Source organism: Acinonyx jubatus, chromosome B3, assembly GCF_027475565.1.
Source record: "Acinonyx jubatus isolate Ajub_Pintada_27869175 chromosome B3, VMU_Ajub_asm_v1.0, whole genome shotgun sequence".
NCBI lineage: Eukaryota > Metazoa > Chordata > Mammalia > Carnivora > Felidae > Acinonyx > Acinonyx jubatus.
Window position 1 is genome coordinate 55,373,498 of NC_069386.1, and position 22,917 is coordinate 55,396,414.

The window sequence follows — 22,917 nt, forward strand, 5'->3', positions numbered from 1 at the left end:
TCACCTTTTATCTCTCCCGCTCACTCCCTTTAACATCTCAAACCCTACAATTCTGCAAGCCCACCAGGACCTAAAAGGCACTCTCTTAGTGTCCCTGGGTTACCTTCCTCATGATATCCTCTCTTGTCTCCTTGCCAGCTTAAGTTGACTAGATCATCATTATAACCATATCATAACTCCTTTTTTTGCTTTGGTGAACTTTCCTGGTGAAATCAGAGCCCATATTAAAGTCAATCAGGCAACCCCTCAATGCCTACATTCATGCAGTCTGGTATGATGTTTGGTAGATAATCAAATGAGAACTTCCACACACTCACATTGCCACATCTGTACCTACCCTCAAGTCTCCAGTTACTGTGGATAAGTTATCCATGCTGTTAGTTAAGTTTAGCCTCTCCACTAAGTCACCTTGTCCTCTTCTCTTACTAGAATTACTGCAGCATGCTCCTAAGTGATCTCCCCACTTACATCCTGCCTGCCCACTCCATACGTTCCCTCCTATTGTCCACGTTCAACATGGCAGCCAGAGTGATCCCCATAAAAGTGTAAGTTAGATCCATCATGCCACTCCTCTACTCAAAACCTCCAAAGACTTCCTGTCTCACTGAGTAAGAGCCAACTCTTCCATGGCACTAGTGCCCTGCATGATCTGATTCCACACTGCCTCTATATCTTGCCTACTACCTCTCCCTCTTTCACTCTGATCCAACCTCAATGGCTTCCTTGCTGATTTACAAATATGCCAGGCACCCTTTTGTTGCAGAGCCTTTGCACTCACTGCCTTTGTTATCACTGCCTAGGAAATTCTAGAGAGAAGTATGGCTTGCTTCCTCATTTCCTTCAAACCTTGTTGCAAAAGGTCTCAAAAGATCTACCTAGAAAAGCTTTACTAGGCCACTCTATCTGTAATTCAACACCTGCCCCACCCTGCCCTTCACGCCTCCTTCTCTATTTTTTCTCTCTAGCACCCATCTATATATAAAATACATATGGGTGTATAAAATATATATACACTATATCTTTTAGATTTGTATCTTCCTTACTGCTCATCTTTTCTACTAGAAAGTAATCCATGGAAGCAAGAGTTTTTATCTGTTGGGTTTACTTCAGTATCCCCAGTACACAAAATAATGCCTAGCAAGGCCTAGTTGGTGATCAATAAATATTTGTTCAATGAAAGAATCAACAAATAAATGGGTGTATGAATGACTAGGAAAAGAGAAAACAGAAAGTTATAAATGTTTTTCACACGGAAAATTAATATTTAGAGAAGTCTAATTTACTATGAAATCTCCTGTGTATGAAGTCGGGATTTTCAGAGAATCCTAGGATACAACAGTTGTCACAGTGATGCAGTGACAATATAACAATATAGCTCACTGAGCAACACAAAAACACCAAGATTAAAGTAAATCCTTGAACAATTCTAAAATTACATGTTTAATCTTAGCAATAACTGTCACTCCTTGAGAAAAGAGTTTTCATAGATCTTGCTCTTTTGGTTTAACTTGCAAAAGTTTCACTTCTGTTGATGTCTACTTCCTACTTTCTCAGACATACTCTCTCTCTTTCTCTCTCTCTCTCTCTCTCTCTCTCACACACACACACACACACACACACACACACACACACACTATAATCAGATAAAGTCTAAAAGCTGACATACATGACCCAGGGGTGGGATGTCAGAACATGTCTTCTTGCCTAATATTACAATGTAATTGCAGTATGCTTACATAATTTATGTTTCCCAGCTCTCCCTGACCTCCACACTCCAAAACAGACAAAATGTATATTTTTAAGCTTTTAAAATGTTTTCCAGGATCATATTCGTGCCCTTACAATATATTTTTATAATGTGTCTTTAGATAGTTAATTAGAATTTTTTGCAGATGGTTGATAAAATGCCAGAGAACACATTATTAAAACTATTCCTCCCCTTCTCCCTTAATTCTGTAGAATCCTCCAGTGATATATAAAGGTTGTCTTTTATCAGAGGCTCTAAATCTATCCCAATTTTCCATAAGTCATTGTGCTCTAATGACATTTTGTCAGATGCAAAACTTAAAAATAAAAGGAGAAAATTCACTCTTGACTTTATTACACCAAAAATGTCTGAGTGATAGATGGGACCATTGCAGATATGGTGGTTTTCTGGTTCCTACTGTTAGCCATGGGTTATTTTGATCAGCTGCAAAGTATTAGTGGGTGACTAGAATAGAAAATACTCACAGTTTTCTGGAGCTTCAGTAAAATGCTAATGGAAGTAACTGAGATTTTTGAGACCTTACTTGAATTTCTATCAATTTCCATCATTTCATGATACCATTACTGGGAAGGGTCTTAAGGATTCATTTTTGTTGATTATATGTCATCCCCATTTTATCTTTGGGGAGAAGCAGAGGTCAATGATTGAAAAGAGAAATTACCTTTTGAGTTGGGAATACTGAAAATAATAGTATCCATATCGGCCAGATCCCAAAAAAATTGTTTCACTGAGTTGTCAGCAGTATGGTCTGCTGTGATGATTAAAAACTACAATTTTCAGGCTAATTGGGTCAGTCATAAACACATGGAAATCTGTATGGAGTACCCTGAGATTGCCTTTTCCATATTTAACTTTATTCCTTTCTTAATTCTCTTTGGTTACTCTTCCAGATTAGTTGCAGAATTTTGTGACCCAAAGAAAATTTAAACTAGGTTCTAACATAAGGACAGAATGGGGCATACAAAGCTTGAAGGATCTTCATAGACAAAATTTGGTAGGAATGAGGGTGGGTTTAACAGAGAATGTAAAAATGATACTACCATGTAGTTGGAGGTCTTGGGACCGGGGAAGAAGATGATAGTACATGCAGGTAAATATCTCCACAAGAGTGAACTTTGGATGGTGTTCAAATTTTATCCCTAAAAAAACTAAATGGATGATACCCTTGGTTGGTGTTTCATATGTCAGCCAATTTATCTGACCCAAAGCCATTATGTTAATATCCTCTGGCACTTTGGACAAAAATGTGGACTACTATGTTTAACTTCACCCATTATTAATAGCCCTGATTGCTTCTAACATTAGTACATAAACTGGGAACTCTGGAAGATTTTCTGTAACGTGTGTAACGTTGGAATTTCCTGTTTATTATCTAGGTGATGTTTTCCAATAATTATGGCTTTGTTTTTAAAGGACGTGTGATGAACAGTTCTTTGCAGGGGCAAAGACTATCGTGTGTTCAAGCAAATTGTGTTTTTTGACCCAAGGCACTTCCACCCCCCAATTCATATTGACTATCTATGCTTGTAATGAAATGGAGTCAGAAAGTAAACTCAGGGCTATGGGGGTATATTTGTCTTAGAGATCAAACACTTAAAGCGGAATTTATGGAAGCAGAAGGCTGTGGGTCAATATCAAAAAAAAAAACCAAAACCTGGATTTGTAAACAAGTAAAGGGCTTTCTGAGGTGTGAAGGAGAAGGGAAAGGAGACTGGGAGGGGGTGAGGAGGAAGATAAGGGGCGGGAAGATAGCAGAGATTCCAGTTTAGTAAAAAGTATATATCTGAAAAAATAGAGGGAGAGAGGCCTGAGAAAGACTGATTCACCTCAAAGATCATCAACCCAAGAGACCTTTTTCTCCCCATCTTGCTGACAGGGATGTATTGTAAATATTTCTTCACTCTCACCCATGTTCTCCTTTCGGAGTAATTCTAGGACACTGAAATTTGGGGTCAGTACAGCATAAACACTAGAGACAGGTTCAGACACAAGTCAGAGGCAGTTATCACAATTTAGAGAAAAAACAAATATATTAGAGCTCAGAGCAATTCTAAGCCTTTGTTCAATGTAAAGGCATCTATGAACACCTATTAAGAGCATTTTTGACTATTTTCAAATCAGACAAGTGCTATTAATAAGGAATCAACTTTCTAGCAATACTAAGTTCTGTGTCATGATTTTAAGTTCTTCAAAGTCTTTTCCTTTTATTATGTTATCTTTGTATAAGCCTACAGAGGAATACAATGAGTATTAACCTTATTTTATAGATTAAAAACTAAGGTCCAAGAGTTAACTGAATATTTAAGATTTTGGAAGCAAAACAAGGAAAAAAAACAAAAAAACAAAAACTTCTCTAGCTAAGTCAGCTATAATGTCAGGTTTAGAATTTAGGTCCACTGATTCTTAAATCATTGCTCTTTCTATTAAACCACTCAACATCAATGTATTCTTTCTGAAACAAGTCTGTCTGGCTGACAAAGTGTTCTCATACTGCACAAGTGGCACAGGATTCAGTACCCCTGATTCTCTACAGCGATTAGGAGATCCACGGCTAGTTTCAAGAAAACCTTCCCATATCCCAAATGATACAGATCAGTGTAGCATGATCTATTAGGTTTCTCTCATAGGCTTTCACTCTTGATAACAAAACACATAATTCGATATTCAGAGCTCAGATGAAACTGTGACTTCTGTGGTCCAGAAGTGAGTTACTAGACCACTTCCATGGAGGTTTATTGTTTCATCAAGGCCATGCCTCTTCTACTTTTATTCTTCTCCTCAAATTGCCCAGCCTTGGGGATTTTAAAAAGCCGTGTTCAGTTTAAATCCAGCCCTTCTGATATTTGAGATTTAATGACTTTCATTAGGATGTTATCTTGAATTCCATGTATATATGAGAAACCATGACTTATGTATGGGAATTAGAACTTGGTGGTAGTTCCTAGAAAGCACATCTAAATCATGAAATATAACATTAAACTCAAATGCAAAGTAATTTAATTTTTAAAAGGAATGTGGTATTCAGATAAAAGAAACCATAATAGCACATTCATTTACTTTTATATGTACGAAAGTATGAAGTTGTACCGTCATTTTCAGGTATCAGTTTAAGTAATGTATTTTCCAGGCTATTTAATAATCATTCTTCCATTGTTCCATAAATAGATTATGTGAATACAAGCTGTTAAACTAAAAGTTACTGCAATAATATAAGTGAATAAAACAGCAGGGCAATTTGAGAGGAATGTACTCAGAAGACTAAATATGAATACTGAACTGCCAAAATATATCATTTGAAAATTCACAGGTATAAGGCCATGTGCGGTATACAAAAATGGACAAGTGAGTTGGTTAAATCACATTTTGTTCAATGTATCACAGAACTGCTACAAGGCCATATGAAAATGGAGACTGAAACATATGTGGAAAATATACCAAAATGGTAGCCATCAGAAAACTGAAAATGCCAAATATAGTCTCACCCTATGAAGATCTGGTTCAACTTGAAGTTGGTAATGGAATGGGAATTATTGCTAAATTTAACCTTTTAAGTTCAAAAGTTCAGGGTCCAAAAAATTACCTATGGCCTAGATGATTTGTTTGGCTCCAGTTAACCACATCATGGTGCATTTTCTACTTTATATTTGAAATGTATCCAGACAATGTTCTATTCTGTAAAATATGGAATGCTGAAATAATACTTTATTCAATATTACATTTCAGCCTCAGGTCTAAGACTGTGTGTGTGAACACACATATGTAAACACACACATACACACACAGTGGAAGACTTCTCTTTTGAAAACAATCTTCTAATAACACAACTTGCCATCCATCTACCAATATATTCATCATCATGACTCTCTCTTTTTAAGAAACATCACATGGTTGTACCTCTGATATCAACAAATATGCAGTATATCACCACACCACCAGCATTAGGCATTCTTCATTTTTATGCAATAAGTTAATTGACCACGGATTTTATTCTTTTAGAAACCCAATCTCTGGATCCATATTGAGGTCATGACTGTCTTTTAAGATACTGAAGACAGAATCACTTCCTCTTTCTTTTTCCCCACTGATCTTAAACTTTGTGTCCCTATGTGCTCTGATAATCATATCTCTTCTGAATAGACACAGTACAAAATGGAAACCATTTCCCCCACTTGGTCCAACTATAGAGAAATAAAAAGAAATTAATATTACTTAGTTTCCCTATTCCACCAACCCAAACAATAGTAAATTCAATATTTATGGAGTATGGATTTCTCTTGTGTTTACTGTGATTTTATACAAGGTAATTAGAGACCTGTATGGGTCAAAAACTATTATACATAAAATACTTCATTTTCATATATAGTGAAAAAAGCCAGAACCCAGTAATATTTAATGTCCTGCATTGTTGTATCTTTAAATCTTACCACCACAGGCAAATGTGAAAATCCTTAAATTGCTGTCCTCAGTGTTCCCATGTCAACTGGCATATGCTGAGGTTGGCGATCCTGCCAAAAGTCAAAGGAAAACGTTTATGAGACAGAGTCTGATGGACGATTATTTTAATCCTGCATGTCCAGCACTGCCGGCAAGCTTGGTTTATGAATGCCTGCTGCTGTTTTAATGATAAGACCTCTTAAACACAGCTGAATGCAGTGCAACCAATGGATTTTCTTTTTTTTTTTTCCTTCCCTAACTGACTGATTATTGATCTCCACCTGAATGTTCCTATTGAGAATAGGAACCATTCATGAATACAAGCAGGAGGAATAATGGCACACTGCATGGGTAGTTTTAATAAACTGCAATAGTTTCTGTGGGGAAAAAAAAAAAGGAACCAATCCAATCTTAATGAAGTATGTGCTTACATGACTGAAACTGAAAAGTCTGTGGGCATTCTGTGGGCCAAGCGTTGGATAGTCTAGGGCATCTGGGCTTTGACTGAGTGCCACATCAGAGTGAATATAGGACCCTAAGGACACCCTAGATTACTACTTCCAAGTTCTCTCTATTGCTCTTAGAATAGAAGCTTTGAAGGCAAGAATGGACAGATCTGATGATGACACTACTGGAACAGGGGGATTTGAATCCAAAGTGGCTATATAGAAATACAAGGGATGTGAACCCACTGGGAAACTCAAGAATCCAAAACCTAAATATAGGAGGGTGAAAAGTAGATGAATAAATATCTCCAGGAGTTCTCTGAAGCTGCTTAGAAAACCAGAGAAGTCTTAGGTCAGGAATGGGCGGTCTATTGGACTTAACCCACAGCCTACAACACTCAACTGACTACAGATCTTTCAGACACACTCTGGGCTTCTAGGGATTTCACTGGTGGGAGGGTACCCAAGATATGTACTTCAAACGCATCAGAGTAACTCAGTAGTTTGGTCCAAAGTAACAGATATCCATTCACTTGTTGACCACAGATTTTTTTTCTTTCACATTCAGATCTAAGGTGTTTTCAAGTTAGAAGATGTCAGACATGTCAATTTTTTTTCTTTTTTAGTTTATTTATTTATTATGAGAGAGAGCAAGTTCAAGTGTGAGTGGGGGAGGGGCAAAGAGAGAGGGAGAGAGAGAGAATCTCAAGCAGGCTCTGCATGGACAGTGATGGATTCATGGTGCGAACTGCGAGGTCATGACGTGAGCTGACATTGAGAGGTGGGCTCTTAACCAACTGAGCCCCCCTGGCGCCCCAGACATGGTAATTCTTATATGGGTTTTTATTCTACCAGTGTATGAGTGTGTGTGTTATTTGTTTGATGTTAAGAGGAGACACAAATTCTATATTCACTATTTGCTAAAGTAAGTTTTGGAATTATACAGTTGATACTTTTATATTAAAAAAAAAAAAAAAGCAGAACTATGGGAATAATTCCTCAATGGCAAGAGTATATGCAATTGTGAAGATAAAAATAAGTGTATATATTTAGGAATCTCCCTTCAGATGTGGGCCAAAGAGAAGTCTCTACACCCTGCACAGTGCCCATCATGGCATTAACCATACCACAGCCCCTCCTGTCCTTATATTTCAATTGAGAAGAAAGTTTTTTTGTTGGAAAAATACAAGATTACAAACTTTAGCATAATACACTCATGTTTCTCAAATATGCTTTCTAAATTCTGCATTAACCTAACATTTTAAAGACCAAGAGTTATTTAGGATAGAATGATCCTTGTGTTAGTATTATTAAAGACTGAAAATATTTGGGCACATATTGAGGAAGGCACTTTTCAAATGTGGGTATAAAGATTCAACTCTAGAACCAATTAGTGGAGACCACTTTCAGACCCAGTTAATGAGAGAAACTTTTTTAGCCAGCTCCTTCTCGTGTTTTCTGGCTACAGTTGAGATAAGTCAAGCACTGAATTTAGCAGAAGTATATGTAAGAGGAACAACAGCTGTGATATTTAAAAGGGGAACTGGCTTTTTTAAAAATCAGACCCTGCCAACGACAAAACAGGTAAGACTTATTTGGAGAGAGATACAAACCCAAACTTGTTCCAGTTGTGTTGAGATGCTTTTCTGCACAAATAAAGTTACTAAACCAAAAAAAGCCAAAGGCATGCTTTCTATTGCATGTAACTATGTCGCTTTTTAACATCTGATTCCAGCATCTACTTTGAGTAATAAAGTGTAGCATAAAAGCTCTTCGTCTGAAATCCTAGAATCACCCTCCCCCCCCCTTCCCCCTTAAACAATGTGCAAATGTTATGTGTTCCTGTGAGGCATTTGGCCTCCATCCATCCCCCACTCCCAGAAGGTCTACAGCAGCCGTGGGATTTTTAAGATGGACACTGACTCATAAGGCTCAGAACTTTTGGATTGGCAGTCTAAGGATGTTGGTTCTAATCCTAGCTCTGCTTCTAACTCGACTTCAGCAAATGACTTCACCTCTCGACACCTCAGTTTTCTCATCTGTGAAATGAGAAAGCTAAACTAGAAAAATCTAAGTATGCTTCTGGCTCCTCCATTCTAGGAAAAGCCAGTAAAACTGGGAGGACTGAGATAGAAGGGATATTTCCATGTCCATTGGCCTAATCTCCTCATTTATGGGGAAGAAAATAAAGCCCAGAGAGCTTTTCAAACAATATCTTATGCTGAGAGATCAAGGACTGAACCCAGAATTTCAGACTCATCTATCAATTCACTCTTTATTCTAACATACAAAAAGTTTATAAAGCTGTATTCCCAGCTCATGGTTTTACTCATTGACCAAGGGAATATTTCAAACAGGATTTTACTTTCTTGGCCGGGAGAGGGGTACAATGTGTCCTTTGGGGTTCTCTCCCAGATTTTCACAGGGAGGGAACATATGTTCGGGTCCCCAGAGAATTGTGCTCCCACACTCACAGCTGTACAACAGACAAGAAAAAGCTGTCTACAAGCTTAAAAAAAAATAATCAGCATTTGCAAAAGTGCTCTGGGGTATCTTCAGGAAGTGTTCCAGGAGAATTACTATTATAAAACCATCGCTAGGTTCTCTTCTTCTGGATCCTACTCCGCACTCAGACATTAATATTTTAGGCACATCAGTGATATTCATTTACTCATCCAAAGTTCAACAATCAGCAAATACACCCGGCAACAGCAGACTGAGTCCTTGCTCTCATTCAGATTACTGTCCAGCAAGGAACTGTGCATCCTGGAAAGTCTGCTGCATTCCTGTCAGTGTGAACTAAGGGCCAGGGAGAGGCACCGCCTTCCCAAGAAAGGCACCACCGATGCTTCCTTTAAGTTGCCCTTTTTCAAATTTTCAAACAAAGTTCAGGAGAATCTCTATTATCTTAGTGTGCATCAGTTTACCCAGATAGCTTTTGTTGAACCTAATAAAGCATTAGACTCTGTATGTCTTTCCTCATTCTCTCAAAACCCATTTGCTTATCAAATTCTCCTTGTTCAATTTCCCAGCATGGCTTTATCGCACCTACCTAAGAATGTCCAGAGCAATCTCACTTATTCCTCTCACACAGAACTTGAAGCGTAGGAATTCTAGAGCTTCACTAATATACGGGAATGATAAGTCATAGAGTTTAACTTCATTTTACGCATAGGAAACAGTGGTATAGAAAGACAAAGTTGCAGAGTAACCGTTAATGAATTATTACAAACCAAAGGAAAAGAACAGGAAAGCAAAAAAGCATTTTCTGTGCACTATGTTCTTTGGAAGATATTTTAAATACACTATTTCAACTAGTTCTCAGTAAGATCTTGCTCAGGATGTATATTATTATCACCATTTACAGATGCAGTAAGCAAGTAGCAGCGTGAATAACTTAAACCAGACCAAACAACTGCAAGTGGTAGTTGGCAGAGGGGGGTTTCAAACCTAGCTCTGCCTGAGGACGCCACACTGTGCCCAAGGCAGTCCCTTTCCAACAGTCCCCTCTACAACATGGGGTGGCACAGGGATGAGACATGAAAGCCTGGAAATTCACAGAGAAAGGGGATTTGGGCAGCCCCAGCAACAAACCACAGGCCCTCAACAACTCGGTCCAATGCCCAATCGATTGCATACTTCTAAGACCAATTCTCTCTCCACTATGAAGGGCCGAGAAGATGAAGAAAGGCATGAGAATGCCCTTTTTGTCAGAAAGAAAGCCAGGAAGACTGGCTGAATTTGCAAGTATCTGAGCTTCTGGCTGCTTATCAATCAAATGGGCATCGGTAATCACGTTAAAACTTTAAGCTTCAGGAATGGTAACAGCCCTGCCGTTGTAAAATGTAAAAAACTGCAAGTTTCCACCTTCTATCTACCACTCTCAAAGGGAACACAGGATCCCCTGATTCTTGTTTACAAATATTATCCACCTTATACACATATGAGCTATTGGGCAGTTTTTCACTCCAAAAGGTGGACAGGAATTGGGCTTGATGGGTAAATGCAGCCATTCCTCTGAGAAACAGCAACATGCCCTATCAGTTGAACAGTCGTCAGTCCAAAATTTATGGATTTACATTTATAGTCCAATTTTTTAAATCAGGAAATCGAAGCTAAATGAAGTGTCCCAGATAATGTGTCACAATGTAAAAACAATACAAGTTGAATTTATTGAGGGCTTGCTGTGTATGGGTGGCACACCATTGCAGAGGTTATGTAAATTTGCTTACTTAGTCTGCATAATGACTCCATGAAGTAGGCATTATTATCTTTATACAAATGAATAATCCAAGGATTAAAGTGGGTAAAATGACTTGCCTAAGGTCATAAAACAAGTTAATACCAGAACTAGGATTCAAATCCAGGTTTAAATCAAAGCCCACAGTCTCGACCAAAATCTGACCTCAATTCTAAATAAAGTAATCTGATTTCCAGAGATGTCCTCATTGTCTGAGCATCCGGACTCTGTAGCCTGCCATGCCTTGCCTTTTGTGACATACTGCGGCCTCGGTATCATACTCTCAAACACAGAAAGGTTCAAGTTATTGACACTTATGGTCAAAATGTGTTAGTGCCACTCTCCATAATCATATAGTTCAAGCAAAATGATGTCAAGTGATGTAGTCACTTGATTTTGTTTCCCTTGTTGTCTTTGTGTAGACTGAGCTTTGTTGCTTTTCTCACTTTGTCCTATAACCACTGATGGTTACCTACCTATATATGCACAAAGCTGTATATAACACATAATGTGCATGCTCAAACAAACCTTTTCCTTACCCCTTTCCTGGATTCAGAAAGAGAAAACTGAAAAACTGTAAAGACAAGAGTCAAGAAAGGATACGTTAAAGATTTTTCCTTTCTAAGAGGAGTTCTCAGGTCCCCTTGCATATGGCGCCTGTGTGAATGAAAATGTGGCGTGTACTTGGGAAGTGCTGTAGGGCATGTGTCTCTGCATACATATGCATAATGTCCTTTTCACACTTTGGAGTTACCAGATGCCTGGTTCTGCTGGAAGGGGTTTGGTAACCCACTTGAAATCATGAGGATTCATAACTCATTTATGCAAGCCGCAGAACCCCTCTAGATGACATCTCCTGCTCTAAAGAACGATTGAGAGAAAGATGTAATAGAGCTAAAAATGACAATGAAATATTAGCAGCCGCAGAGTTTCTATGAGGCATTCTGGCTAGATGAGGGAATTATGCAAGTCAAAAGAAGAGCCTTCGGGCAACATGAGAAGCAAAAACAAAAGAAGTAAGAATGTCTAGGTGTCAAGGACTAATTTTGTTACCAAGGGAAAGGCCCTGAGGCACTGATTCATTTTATAGTCAGGTATGCAGCCCTCAACCTTGGACTCTCCCTGCTAGTAAGTGCTGGGCAAAACTCCTCCTCTATTCACACCTGGCCTCTAAAATTCCCTAACCCTCTGAGGAAGTGTATGAAGGTGGACTGGGGGGGAGGGGGGGTTGGTGGGTAGTTAGGATGCACTGAAGTTCTGCCTGAGGTGGGACTTTAGGCTCTGATCCTGGCACCATCCTCCAATCAAATCCTTCCTTGCTGGCTCTCAAGATTTTTTTCTGAGACACTAAGTTCATGCCCTCTCTCTCAACTTCTTCACACCTCCTCCCCACCAATAACACCTCAGTCAGGAAGGAGATTCCTGCTCCTAGAGGATAATACAAGTCCTTTATAATCCTGCCTGGTCTTTTCAATTCCGGACACATGGAGCTTCTTACATCTCCTAAAACACTTTCAGTTTACTGTGCTTTTGTTCTGATGTCCCCTCTTCCTTTCTCACTTCTCCTCTGGACAAATTTCCTACTCATTCTTTTAAGAAACTGTTGCCACATAAGTAGCTAGGTGAGGACTTGCTCAAACTCTAGGAAGGAACTAGTCATTCCCTCTGCTATATTCTCATGACACTGCAAACATCTCTACATGACCACCTAGCACTCTCCACTGGAATTATATTTATATATGTTTTAGCCTGAACAAAACTGAATTTCCGGAGTGCAAGAGCAATCCCTATAAATACATCTTTTTTATCCTCCGTAGAGAGCAAAATATTGAAGATATATTAGCTTAATAAATATGTTGATTGAAAAAAATGAATGAATGACCCCCTCATTACCCTCCCATGTGCTTTTAGTAAGTTAGCATGTGATTCTTCATCATTTTTTAATGTATTATAGTGGTGGTGATGTTGGAGAGAAAAGCTATCTCTAGAAGGCAACAGATCAGAGTACTGGCTTGGCATCTTTGTCCTGAAACCTATCCCTTTTGCCAACTTCTTCTTTACTATAAAAGACACCCCACTGCTATAATGCTAGGGCTTTCTCAGGACACAGGATTAAAGCTCCCAGGAGAGAGGCAGTGTTGTATGCTGCAAAGAGCTTGGGTTTTTCAATCAGATGGTCCTTGGCTCAAATCCAGGTGTGGCTTCCAGTAGTAACTGGAACCAGAGCAAGGTTCAGAATCTAGCTGAACTTCGGGTCCCTTTTTGGTAAAATAAGGATGAATACTTATCCTCTAAGGCTACTACCAAGATCAAATTAAATTATAGCTGTTAAGAACATCTCCTGTTTAAGTTCTCAGTAAACTGTAACATTTATTTTTTACATCCTCGGCCACAAACCCTCCACTTCTGAACCCTCACAAAGTTCTGTTTTTTTTTGTTTTTGTTTTTTGTTTTGTTTTTGTTTTTTCTAGAATAGGGATTATCCTCGGTGGAGTGGTTACAAGATGGTTTATATACCGGAATCATCTAGGGTGATTTTCCATGCCGCCCCACGTTCCTTTCTAGCAACACTTGTATAGTACACTATGACTGTTACAGAGGAATATATATTTTATTTCTCAGAAGTTATCAGATAGAGAGGAAGCTGAGAATCACTTCTCTAGAATATACCTCAGAAAGTCTTGCTCTTTATTTTCACAGCCATAATTCCAACTGGGACCCTAAACCTCTCACCCTAAAATTGTTATAACAGCTTCCTAGCTGACCTTCCTAGTTAGGGGTTTTCCTCTTGTCAATCTATCGTATATATAATAGTGGGGATCATCTTTCAAACTCCATAAAGGCGGAGCAATCTTCTGACGAAATCTTAGTAGTCCCCACTGGGAGAACTAGCCACCTCTCCCCCAATATCCCCTCCATGCTCTTTCACACTCTTGTGCCTTTTCCTATGCTCTTGCTTCTAACTGGCAGTCCTTCCCTTCCCTTCTAGTTTCTACCCCACCCCAACCCATCTAGCCAAAGAATTTCTATACATGGTTCAAGACAAACTCAAGTAGAACGAGTTTGTCCTTTGTACCACCACTGGACCCAGATCATCTCTGTTATTGTATTCATCGTATTCCGGTACAAGTTATTAGTTTACCAGTCTTTCTGGTGTACTAGATTGTGAATTCTTTAAAGGAAGAAACTGTGTCTTAATTATTCACTTATTTTCCCATAAGGTACATACTCACTAAATTTTTACTGAATTGAATCAGATTGAACTGAAATGAATCCCTGTTCACATTCCATTTAATTTGGGACTGGCACCTCCTAGGCTGGGTGTGTGTGTGTGTACGTGTGTGCATTTCTGGGGCTTTTTTATCACTCACATTTTTCCCTATGGCTTTTTCAGACAAAGACTGTGCAAGAAAGAAGACTTGCACATATACTGGTCAAGTTCATTTCAGACCCCAGGGAAGCTGGGCAAGCTCTCTAGCCAACACAAGGATTGTGAAAAACAGCTTTTGTTAAAATATCTTACTGCTTCCTATTCATTAAACCCCAAATCCCTCAGGTGGACTGCAAGATGGTACATTGCCAACTTGACTGAAACTCCACCCACTGTAACTGCCTGGACTGGCCTAGAATGCGTAACTGCGTCTCTTTGTGATTGTCCTGTGAACAGGTTTCTGTGCCCACATGTCTCTCTTTCTATTGGGTAACACTGCTGCAGGCTGGATCCCTCTGGTATATTCCTTCTTCTGTGATGAATGTGTTAGGCCTCCTGGAGTCCCAGGAGTTGTTGGCTTCTTCCTCAATTCAATGTTCATTCATTCATTCATGAAACATTTATTGACCCTCTTTCCTTATATCAAGTGCTATGGTGAGTCCTAGGGAAATAAGGATGAACGAGAAAAAAAGTTTGGCTCCCAATGAAGTCACCCAGGATGGAGAGAAAACAGAACATAAACAAATAATGACAGTATAATAAGACAAATGGAAAATAGATTTATGTGCATAATGTCAGACGGGCCCACTGCAAGCAGATAAAGAGGCTGATATCTCTTCCCACGTGTTAGCTCTGCAGGAAACCTGAAAGCACACAACGCAGGCATCTTACTCAGGCCCCAAATGTCCCCCGTGAACCCAAAGACTGTGGAGAAAATGGCGAACTCTATCACAAAAATTATTACTATAACTATCTGGGTGGCTCCAAGAGCTCAAATTTCCCCTCTGAGAAGCCCATCAGTGGGGGAGCTATAGTGTGCTAATAGAATAGTGTTGCTGCCTCATTGCAGCATCTTAACATCTCGATTCTCCAACATATGTAGCACCCTGACTTTGACCACATCTAAGATATGATATATAACTGAGAAGGAAATAAAGATAAGACATACTCAAAAAGAACCTTCAATAAAACCCCACTCCAGCTCTAACTCAACAACTGTGCTGTCCAAAGCATTAGCCATGAGCCACAAGTAGTTATTTAAATTTAGATTACTTACAACTAAATAAATTACGGTCCTATAGTTGCATCAGCCACATTTCATGATGTCAATTGGACAAATATTGAACATTTTCATTATCATAAAAAAGTTCTATTAGACAGTGCTGCTCTAGAAAATAATCTGAAATCTTTATTCATTGATTCATTTATTTTATAATTTTATGACTTGCTTACTTTGTAAAAGACCCAATTCTTGGGCATCTGGGTGGCTCCGTCAGTTGAGCATCAGACTCTTGAATTTGATTTTGGCTCAGGTCACAAACTCAGGGTCATGGGATTGAGCCCTGTGTCAAGCTCTGCACTGAGCTGGAGCCTGCTTAAGATTCACTCTCTTTCTGCCTCTCTCTCTGACTCATCCCTCTCTCTGTCTCTCTCTCTCTCTCCCCTTTAAAAAAAAAGACTCAATTCTGGGTTCTGGGGGAGGCAGAGATTAAAAGTAAAAGTTAGCTATTTTTGAAGGGCTCACAGTCTGGTGGGTTAATAAATTTTTTAATTTTTATTAATTTATGAGAGAGAGAGAGAGAGAGAGAGAGAGGTGGAGAGAGCACAAGTGGGCTAGGGGCAGAGAGAGAGGGAGACAGAGAATCCCAAGTAGGCACTGCACTGTCAGAGCAGAGCCTGCCGTGGGGCTTGAACTCACAAACCGTGAGATCATGACCTGAGCCAAAATCAACAGTCGGCGTCTTAACCAACTGAGCCACCCAGGAGTCCCAACAAATATTTTTAAAGAGGAAAAAAGCGGGGCACTGAGTAATGGATATTATGAGTGCATGGAGACAAAACAGCCTAATATTGCCTTAAAAAGTAAGAGAAGACCTCAAAGAAGAGGTAACATGACATGATTCTTGAAGAGTAAGTAGTTACTTTCCTAATTTACTAGGGGAAAGGGCACTGGACGTGGTGAGAACAGTACATGCAGAGGGTATTTAGTATTCCTGGAATGGAGTGTAAATTTCCAGGAAGAGGTTGGGTGAGAACAGGCTGGCAAAGTGGATGGCACGGTGAGCTAAAGGGTATGAGGTGAGCAGGCGGTGGGAGGAAGGGTTGTTAGGAATTATCACTCAGCAATTAATAGCACTGACATCCAGAACTAGGTTTCTACTCAAAATTCGCCACTGTTAGTTTTATTCTCTTGGCAAGTTTTTAAATCTCTCTGAATCCCATTTTTCTCATCTGTAAAATGGTATTAATAACCCTGCCAAACTTTTATGATTTTTGTGTAGATTAAATGAGACGATGTGCTTGTCACAATGCGTGCCACATGTGAAATAATCAAAAAAGAAAGTTACTATAGTTTATAAAAGGAATGTGTAGCCGCGAAAGGATTTGAGCAGAAGAATAAAATGATTATATTGTATAGAGAAATAAGACACAAGACAATTACCTATGTCAATAATAATAGCCAAATAATAGCTAATATTTACAGAGTATTTACTACACATCAGGCATGATTCCAAGTGCTTTAAATAAGTTAATCATTTAATCCTCTCAACAATCCTATGAGGTAGGCTACCATTACTATCTCCCTTTTACAGATGAGGAAATGAAGGCATAAACAAGTTAAAAAATTTGTCTCACTGCTAATAAATGACAGAATGGGATTCAAACCCAGACATCCAGCTCTGGAATCTATATCCTTGGCCTCCAGGCTGTTCTGCCTCTGTTAGAAATTCTTTGACAAAAGTCTGCCTGATTTTATATTGGATTATTTTCCACCACAGCATGGCTTCAAAATAATTTTATGTAAGTACAGATCTTCAAAAACAACTTTCTCACACCACGAAAGCCAGTAAGCCAGTATGTGTGCTGTAGAACTATTCCATAGAAGGTCATCTGGATAGAAATGGACAAATGCTTGATAAGTTGTGTATCATTAAAAAGGTAGGTGCAAAGCCTCCTCAGATAATCAAGACATGACGGCAATCCCAGAGATTCCTCAACAATAGCTGCCTGTAACAACCTCTCATAAAAGTCAGCTTCTTCTTATGAAAATGGGGCTAATGTGTGCCTCAGTGGTTTGTAAGAAATATTAAGAGAATAGAGAGAAAGGATTTTTCACTGTGTGTAGTACATAGATGTTCACTGAGAAGTATCTTTCGCTGCTATAATTTTTTTCTTTTAATTAAGGCATCATGGTCCAATACAAGGCCTGCGGAGTCTTGAAAAACCTTTCTTAGAACTCACTGGAACTCAGTTAAGCATATGGATGGAGAGGAGGGTATCATAGATATGAAATTCTTCAAAATGAACACATTCCAGTGTATGACCTAAACTCCAACTCTCCTTATTTAAGACCTTCTCTGATTCAATTTCAAAAACACATCCCTGTTTTTACCAAAATCTGGGCCCAGATGAGTCTAACACATTGATGTTTTTATTGACTGACCTCACAAAAGGCCTCATCTCTCAAGGAAGTTCCTCCAAATGTCTTTTCTTCTGATATTCTGCTCTTTAGTTTGACATCCATCCTCACATAATTCCACTTTAATGAGTGAGATAACATAATTATCCTTCAAATTTGTTCCACACCGTTAGAGCACTGCCTCTCCCCAAGCAGTCTTGGCCAGCATGACCAGGCTTTCCCCAGCACAGGGTACTGGCCTGGGTCTCAGGACTGGCCAAGGGAGCATGTTCTTCCTTGCTAATAGTCACAAATAATAACTATGGAAACACGGATCCTCAAACCACAAATTCCCTATTTTTGGTGTTACAAATGTGGTAGGATCAGAAAGGAGATCTAGGGCATCAGCCAGTAAGTCAGAGGAGTTGAAGTCTAGGAGGCCCGGATTTGAGAAGAAAAGAGGTTTAGGTGGCTGATCAATAGTTCCCAAGCCCTGGGTTGAGTGAAATTCTTGGAGAGATTCAGCAGGATGGTGGCTGGTAGAAGAATCAGTAAGTTGAATGTTGCTTTGGCACTTGATTAAGAGCAGATTGCTGTGGGCTGAGTTGTCATGGGAATCTCACTGGACTAGAAAGCTCACTCTGGGTTTGTGGCCTAGAATTACCAGCTATGTGACCTTGAGCAAATCACTTAACCTCTTCTATTCTCTGTTGTTTTTCATTACTAAAATGCAGATAATAGAAAAATAAGAAAAACAGCAAAAAGATTTTTGTCTTTAACTGAGAAAATATATACTGCTTTATACTTTTACAAGTGCCTATAAATTTACAAAATACTCTCACATAAAGAATTTATGTGAAAGCATCTGGCAACACTGGTGGCTCACAAATGTCAACTAAAACATATTCACACCAATCTTTCATTGGTACATTCTAATGACTATTTTTAAGGCACAAAGAGAGTAAGTATCGTGGCCAAGGTTTTGCTGGTGGTAATTTTATCCAGGCAGTCTGGCTCCTGAGCCAGGGGCCCTAAATACTGCAGCTTGCTTCCTCTCTAGATGGGGGCCCTGCAGTCACTGTTGCTTACCTGAGTTACAAAGGCAAAGGCATCTGGTTGGTTCCTGAGAGACTGAGGACAGCCACTCGGAGCCATCAGCTGACTTCAGGACTCCCACAGCAATTGCCATGGCACCACCCCATACCACTTCCTTGATCTCACTTCTGAGTCTTCATACATACCCTTCCCTGTGTCTAATATCATGATGTCTTCCCTCTTGCGTGCCAAGCCATATCTCTCCATTCTTTTAAAATTCTCAGATGAAGCCTTGGGGCCATGGGGAGTAGGGATTAGAATGGTTTTCATCAGGCTTTCAGGATTACTTAAGGAACAAAACAAAACAACAACAAACCCCTTGTTCATTTTATTGGCACAGGCACAGACTCTGGGACCCTTAGACCTACTCGGAAGACTCACGAAAGACAAGAAGTTCAGGAATTTATAGCCTGAAAAGTGAGGCATCTGTGACTTTAGATGGTTTGTAAGGGTATCTTATTTGATAGCAGCCAATAAAGAAGGAGACAGTGCCAGATCAGATAAGAAGAAAGAACATCTCCGGCCAGAATTAAAAAGGCTATTTTGGGATATGTCAAAAGGAGTCAAGCTAGATTGAAAAAGACTGCAGAGGTGATTAAATAGGTGAGAACAAAGAGAACACTTCCTGAGTTCTGGTTAAGAAGGGAACAATTCTTAATCATCTTTTAATTGTACTTCATAATTAGCCAAGTCACAAATGCCATGGCTGGGATTAAAAGATCTTTCATAAGGCAGAAACTGTGATGAATTTTTGCTAGGGAAAGTGCTGGGGGTTGGGGGATGGTGTGAGTGCTGAAGCCCTTTCAATTTGTGTAACGATTTGAGAAACTAGGTTTTATAAGCATATTTGTTCATAAAGCACATTTTGAAAGATACTGTTGTTCTATTTTTGCCTTTTTTCTCTTTCCAAAGGAAATGAAAACCAGCAATGGAAATTTTTCCAGAGGAACAAAATCTCAACAAACAGTGAAGCAAATAGCCACTGGAAATTGCTTATGAAGCTCCTAGAGATAGTGGATATATGATATCACAGCAATGTTACAACATCTTCAATGACAAGTGGCAAAGAGTAAGAAAATGCTGAAGTTACATCTGAGTGAGTTATTCCATACTAAATATTCTTAATTGGTATCACAGAAGGCATGGAAAACAGGTTAATTACTTACAGAAATAAAACAATAAAATCACCTCTAACAAGCATGCATATAATATATCAATGTACAATTTCTGCTGGAAAAGCAAACACTTTCCAAATTAGAGAGAGTTAAAAAGTCTGTGAGAAAAATAATAATACTTCTGAATAAATTGCTGTTTACATATCCATTCATTCTCTGAACATTTATCTAACGTGTATTCTTTGTAAGACATTTTGGGGCATCACTAGAATTGCAAAAACAAATTAGAAATATATGATCTGCCCTCAAGAAGCTTGAAATCTTGTCAGAAAAACAAACATTTTTTCTCATCTGTATTTTCTTTTTTCTATCTTTGTGATTTCATTTGGGTGATAGCTTTGAATACGATATCTATGCAGGCTAATATCTGAATGATATCTCTATCTGGCCTATACTATGAGCAAGATCTACATACCCTGCTAGGCCTAACTAGGCCTGTTGGTTGTCTACACAGATGTCTAAGAGGGCTCTCCAAACAAATGTGTCTAAATCAGAGCTGGCCCTTTGGCCATTTCTCCCATTCCTGCCTCAGTCCTTCACCAACCTCTATTAATTGTTCAAGGCCATCAGCAAAAAAAAAAAAAAAAAAAAAAAAAAAAAAAAAAAAAAGAGGACTGTGGCAGAGAAATAGACAGGATATAAGAGGAACAGAGCTAGAAAGGCCCCATACTTGGTGTAACGTTCTGATGTCACTGTCCTGAGATTCTTAATAATGTTATCTTTCAACCTGTGTTTTGGATGAGACGTTCAATGAGGCAATGGAGCATGTGTATGAGGAGAGAAGACAACCCGCTGGAAGGAAAACCTTGATATTTTAGTATCTTTGGTGGCACATTTTTCCTGTTTCTTGAACAGGGGTCCCCACATTTTCATTTTTCACTGGGGCTTGTAAATTGAGTAGCTGATCCTGTGTATGAATATCACATAATTTAGATTCAGACAGTGTGGTCTTTCTCCATATTTGCACTCCATCTTAGGTGTGCTAACCTGCCCCTCTTTCCTTTCCCCTTGCTTCTTGCTGGGAGTTTTAAATTGATCTGAGCATTAGCATTTGGACCTTCTGTTCCATGACCTCTAGGATAGCTTGCCTGGCAATGGACTTGGAGGCTACTGTGGCATCACAGCCTTTCTCCACATGATAGCACTCGGCTCCTGCATAGGCCTTCTCTAGCCTGTGTGCATTCTCCAGAGGAAAAATCAATAATATTCAAGTGGTTTCTTTTTCTTTCAAAAGGATATGTTCTTTTTATGCCAGGTAACAGTTAATGAAATATCTTTCTGACAATCCATAGAAAGTCTAAAAAATAAAAAGATGCACAGTGAACCTCTTATCACAGCTTTCTGGTTTGAAAACCAGAGTCTGCTCCACAGGATTTGATGATTTCATATGACTTCGCCATTGACAAAGCCAATGAAGATTTACATCTTAAATTTCACAACTTTGCAATGACATTTTCAAACTCTCACTCACCAAAAGCAGAAATGGTTTTGAAATCCCAAGAGTACTTTTTGAAGAAAATCTCTTCCCCCTCACAGTGCTTAGTAGAACAATGTCGTATAATATATTTTCCAAAGTACAACTAATTGAAGCACTTTGTCTTTCTTATTTTCCTACGTTTTAAAATACCTATTATGTATGTAATTTTATAAATCAGGTATACTGCAATATTCTCTACCTTTATGTATTTGGGAATTTCATCATTTCTCAGTTTTTAAAAAAGGTCAAGGAAAGCTACACATTTTGGGTCACATCATCTCAGAAAAATGTATCTCTAAAACCACAGCAATATTTTTTAATGTTTATTTATTTATTTTTGAGAGAGGGGGGGCGGGCAGAGAGACAGGGAGAGTAGAACCCTAAGCAGGCTCCACACTGTCAACGCAAAACTCGACACAGGGCTTGAACTCAGGAACCGTGAGATCTTGACCTGAGCCTAAATCAGGAGTTAGATGCTTAACTGACTGAGCCATCAAGGTGCCCTGACCACAACAACCTTAATGAGGTTTGCTTTGGTAGAAAATGACAACAGGGAAGAAGTGAAAAACTACCTTTTTCTTCACTTAAAAAAATTGGCATCATAGGTTGCCACTTCACAGTAATGTCTTAATATTCTCTCATTTAATTATGTAAATCATCAAAGAAGGCTGCTGTTTATGGTAATTTGCACGTGTGGAGATCTGCTTCCCAAGGTAAGCTAATTTAAATCAAATTATAACTAAGGGAGATTTACCACTTGTTGATTTAGACAGACAATCATTTATAACTCCACCAAAGGGCTAGCAAAGACTGCAGGATTTCAAAAGTGAGGTGAAACAGTGGTGATCCCGCTGTGAAAGGAATCAGCTGAAATGCTGTGGTAGGATTTAGTATTCCTATTGATGTCAGCAAGAACTGAAGGCAGCCTCTTTTGTAAGGGAAGTGATTAGTGAATACAGTTGACCCTCACTACCTCCACATTCAAGCCTTCCTTTACATATGAAGTTCAGGACTGTTCTCCCCAACTAATTCACCACTCTCTTTTGATACAAATCCAGCACTCTTCAGATTCTGCCTGCATTCTAGCTGCATAGTTGTACCAAGTGCTGAATGTAACGGAGAAAAGACCATTGTAAACCACTGAAGTGTTCATGTGTCCTCAGCTCCTTTCTTTCCTTTTTTTACTTTTTTAACCATTAAAGATACTCCATTTCAGTTTGAGAAAATAAGCATGTACAAATCATTCTTTGTTTTATGGGCACAGAGTCAATCCCTCCTTAGCTAACAAAACTGGCCATGTAGGGTCTGATAGACCAAGAAAGGCACACCTCCTCCTGGATGCAGACATAGGTATCTGTAACAATGGCCACAACCCAGATTGGGCAACAAGGAGGATGTTAAGTACAGCAAATGATAAAGACAGTTGGCTTAAGAACCAGAGAGAACTGGGTC

The 22,917-nt window shown here is 39.0% G+C and overlaps 1 protein-coding gene across 1 annotated transcript in view; it reads right to left on the reverse strand.

Moving 5' to 3' along the window:
- Positions 1–22,917, reverse strand: part of SEMA6D (semaphorin 6D) — a 556,581-nt gene that overhangs the window by 352,115 nt on the left and 181,549 nt on the right. Inside the window, exon 2 of the mRNA XM_027067177.2 lies at positions 6,193–6,273. The gene's annotated coding sequence lies outside the window, so the exon portion shown is untranslated. The remainder of the gene's footprint in view (positions 1–6,192; positions 6,274–22,917) is intronic.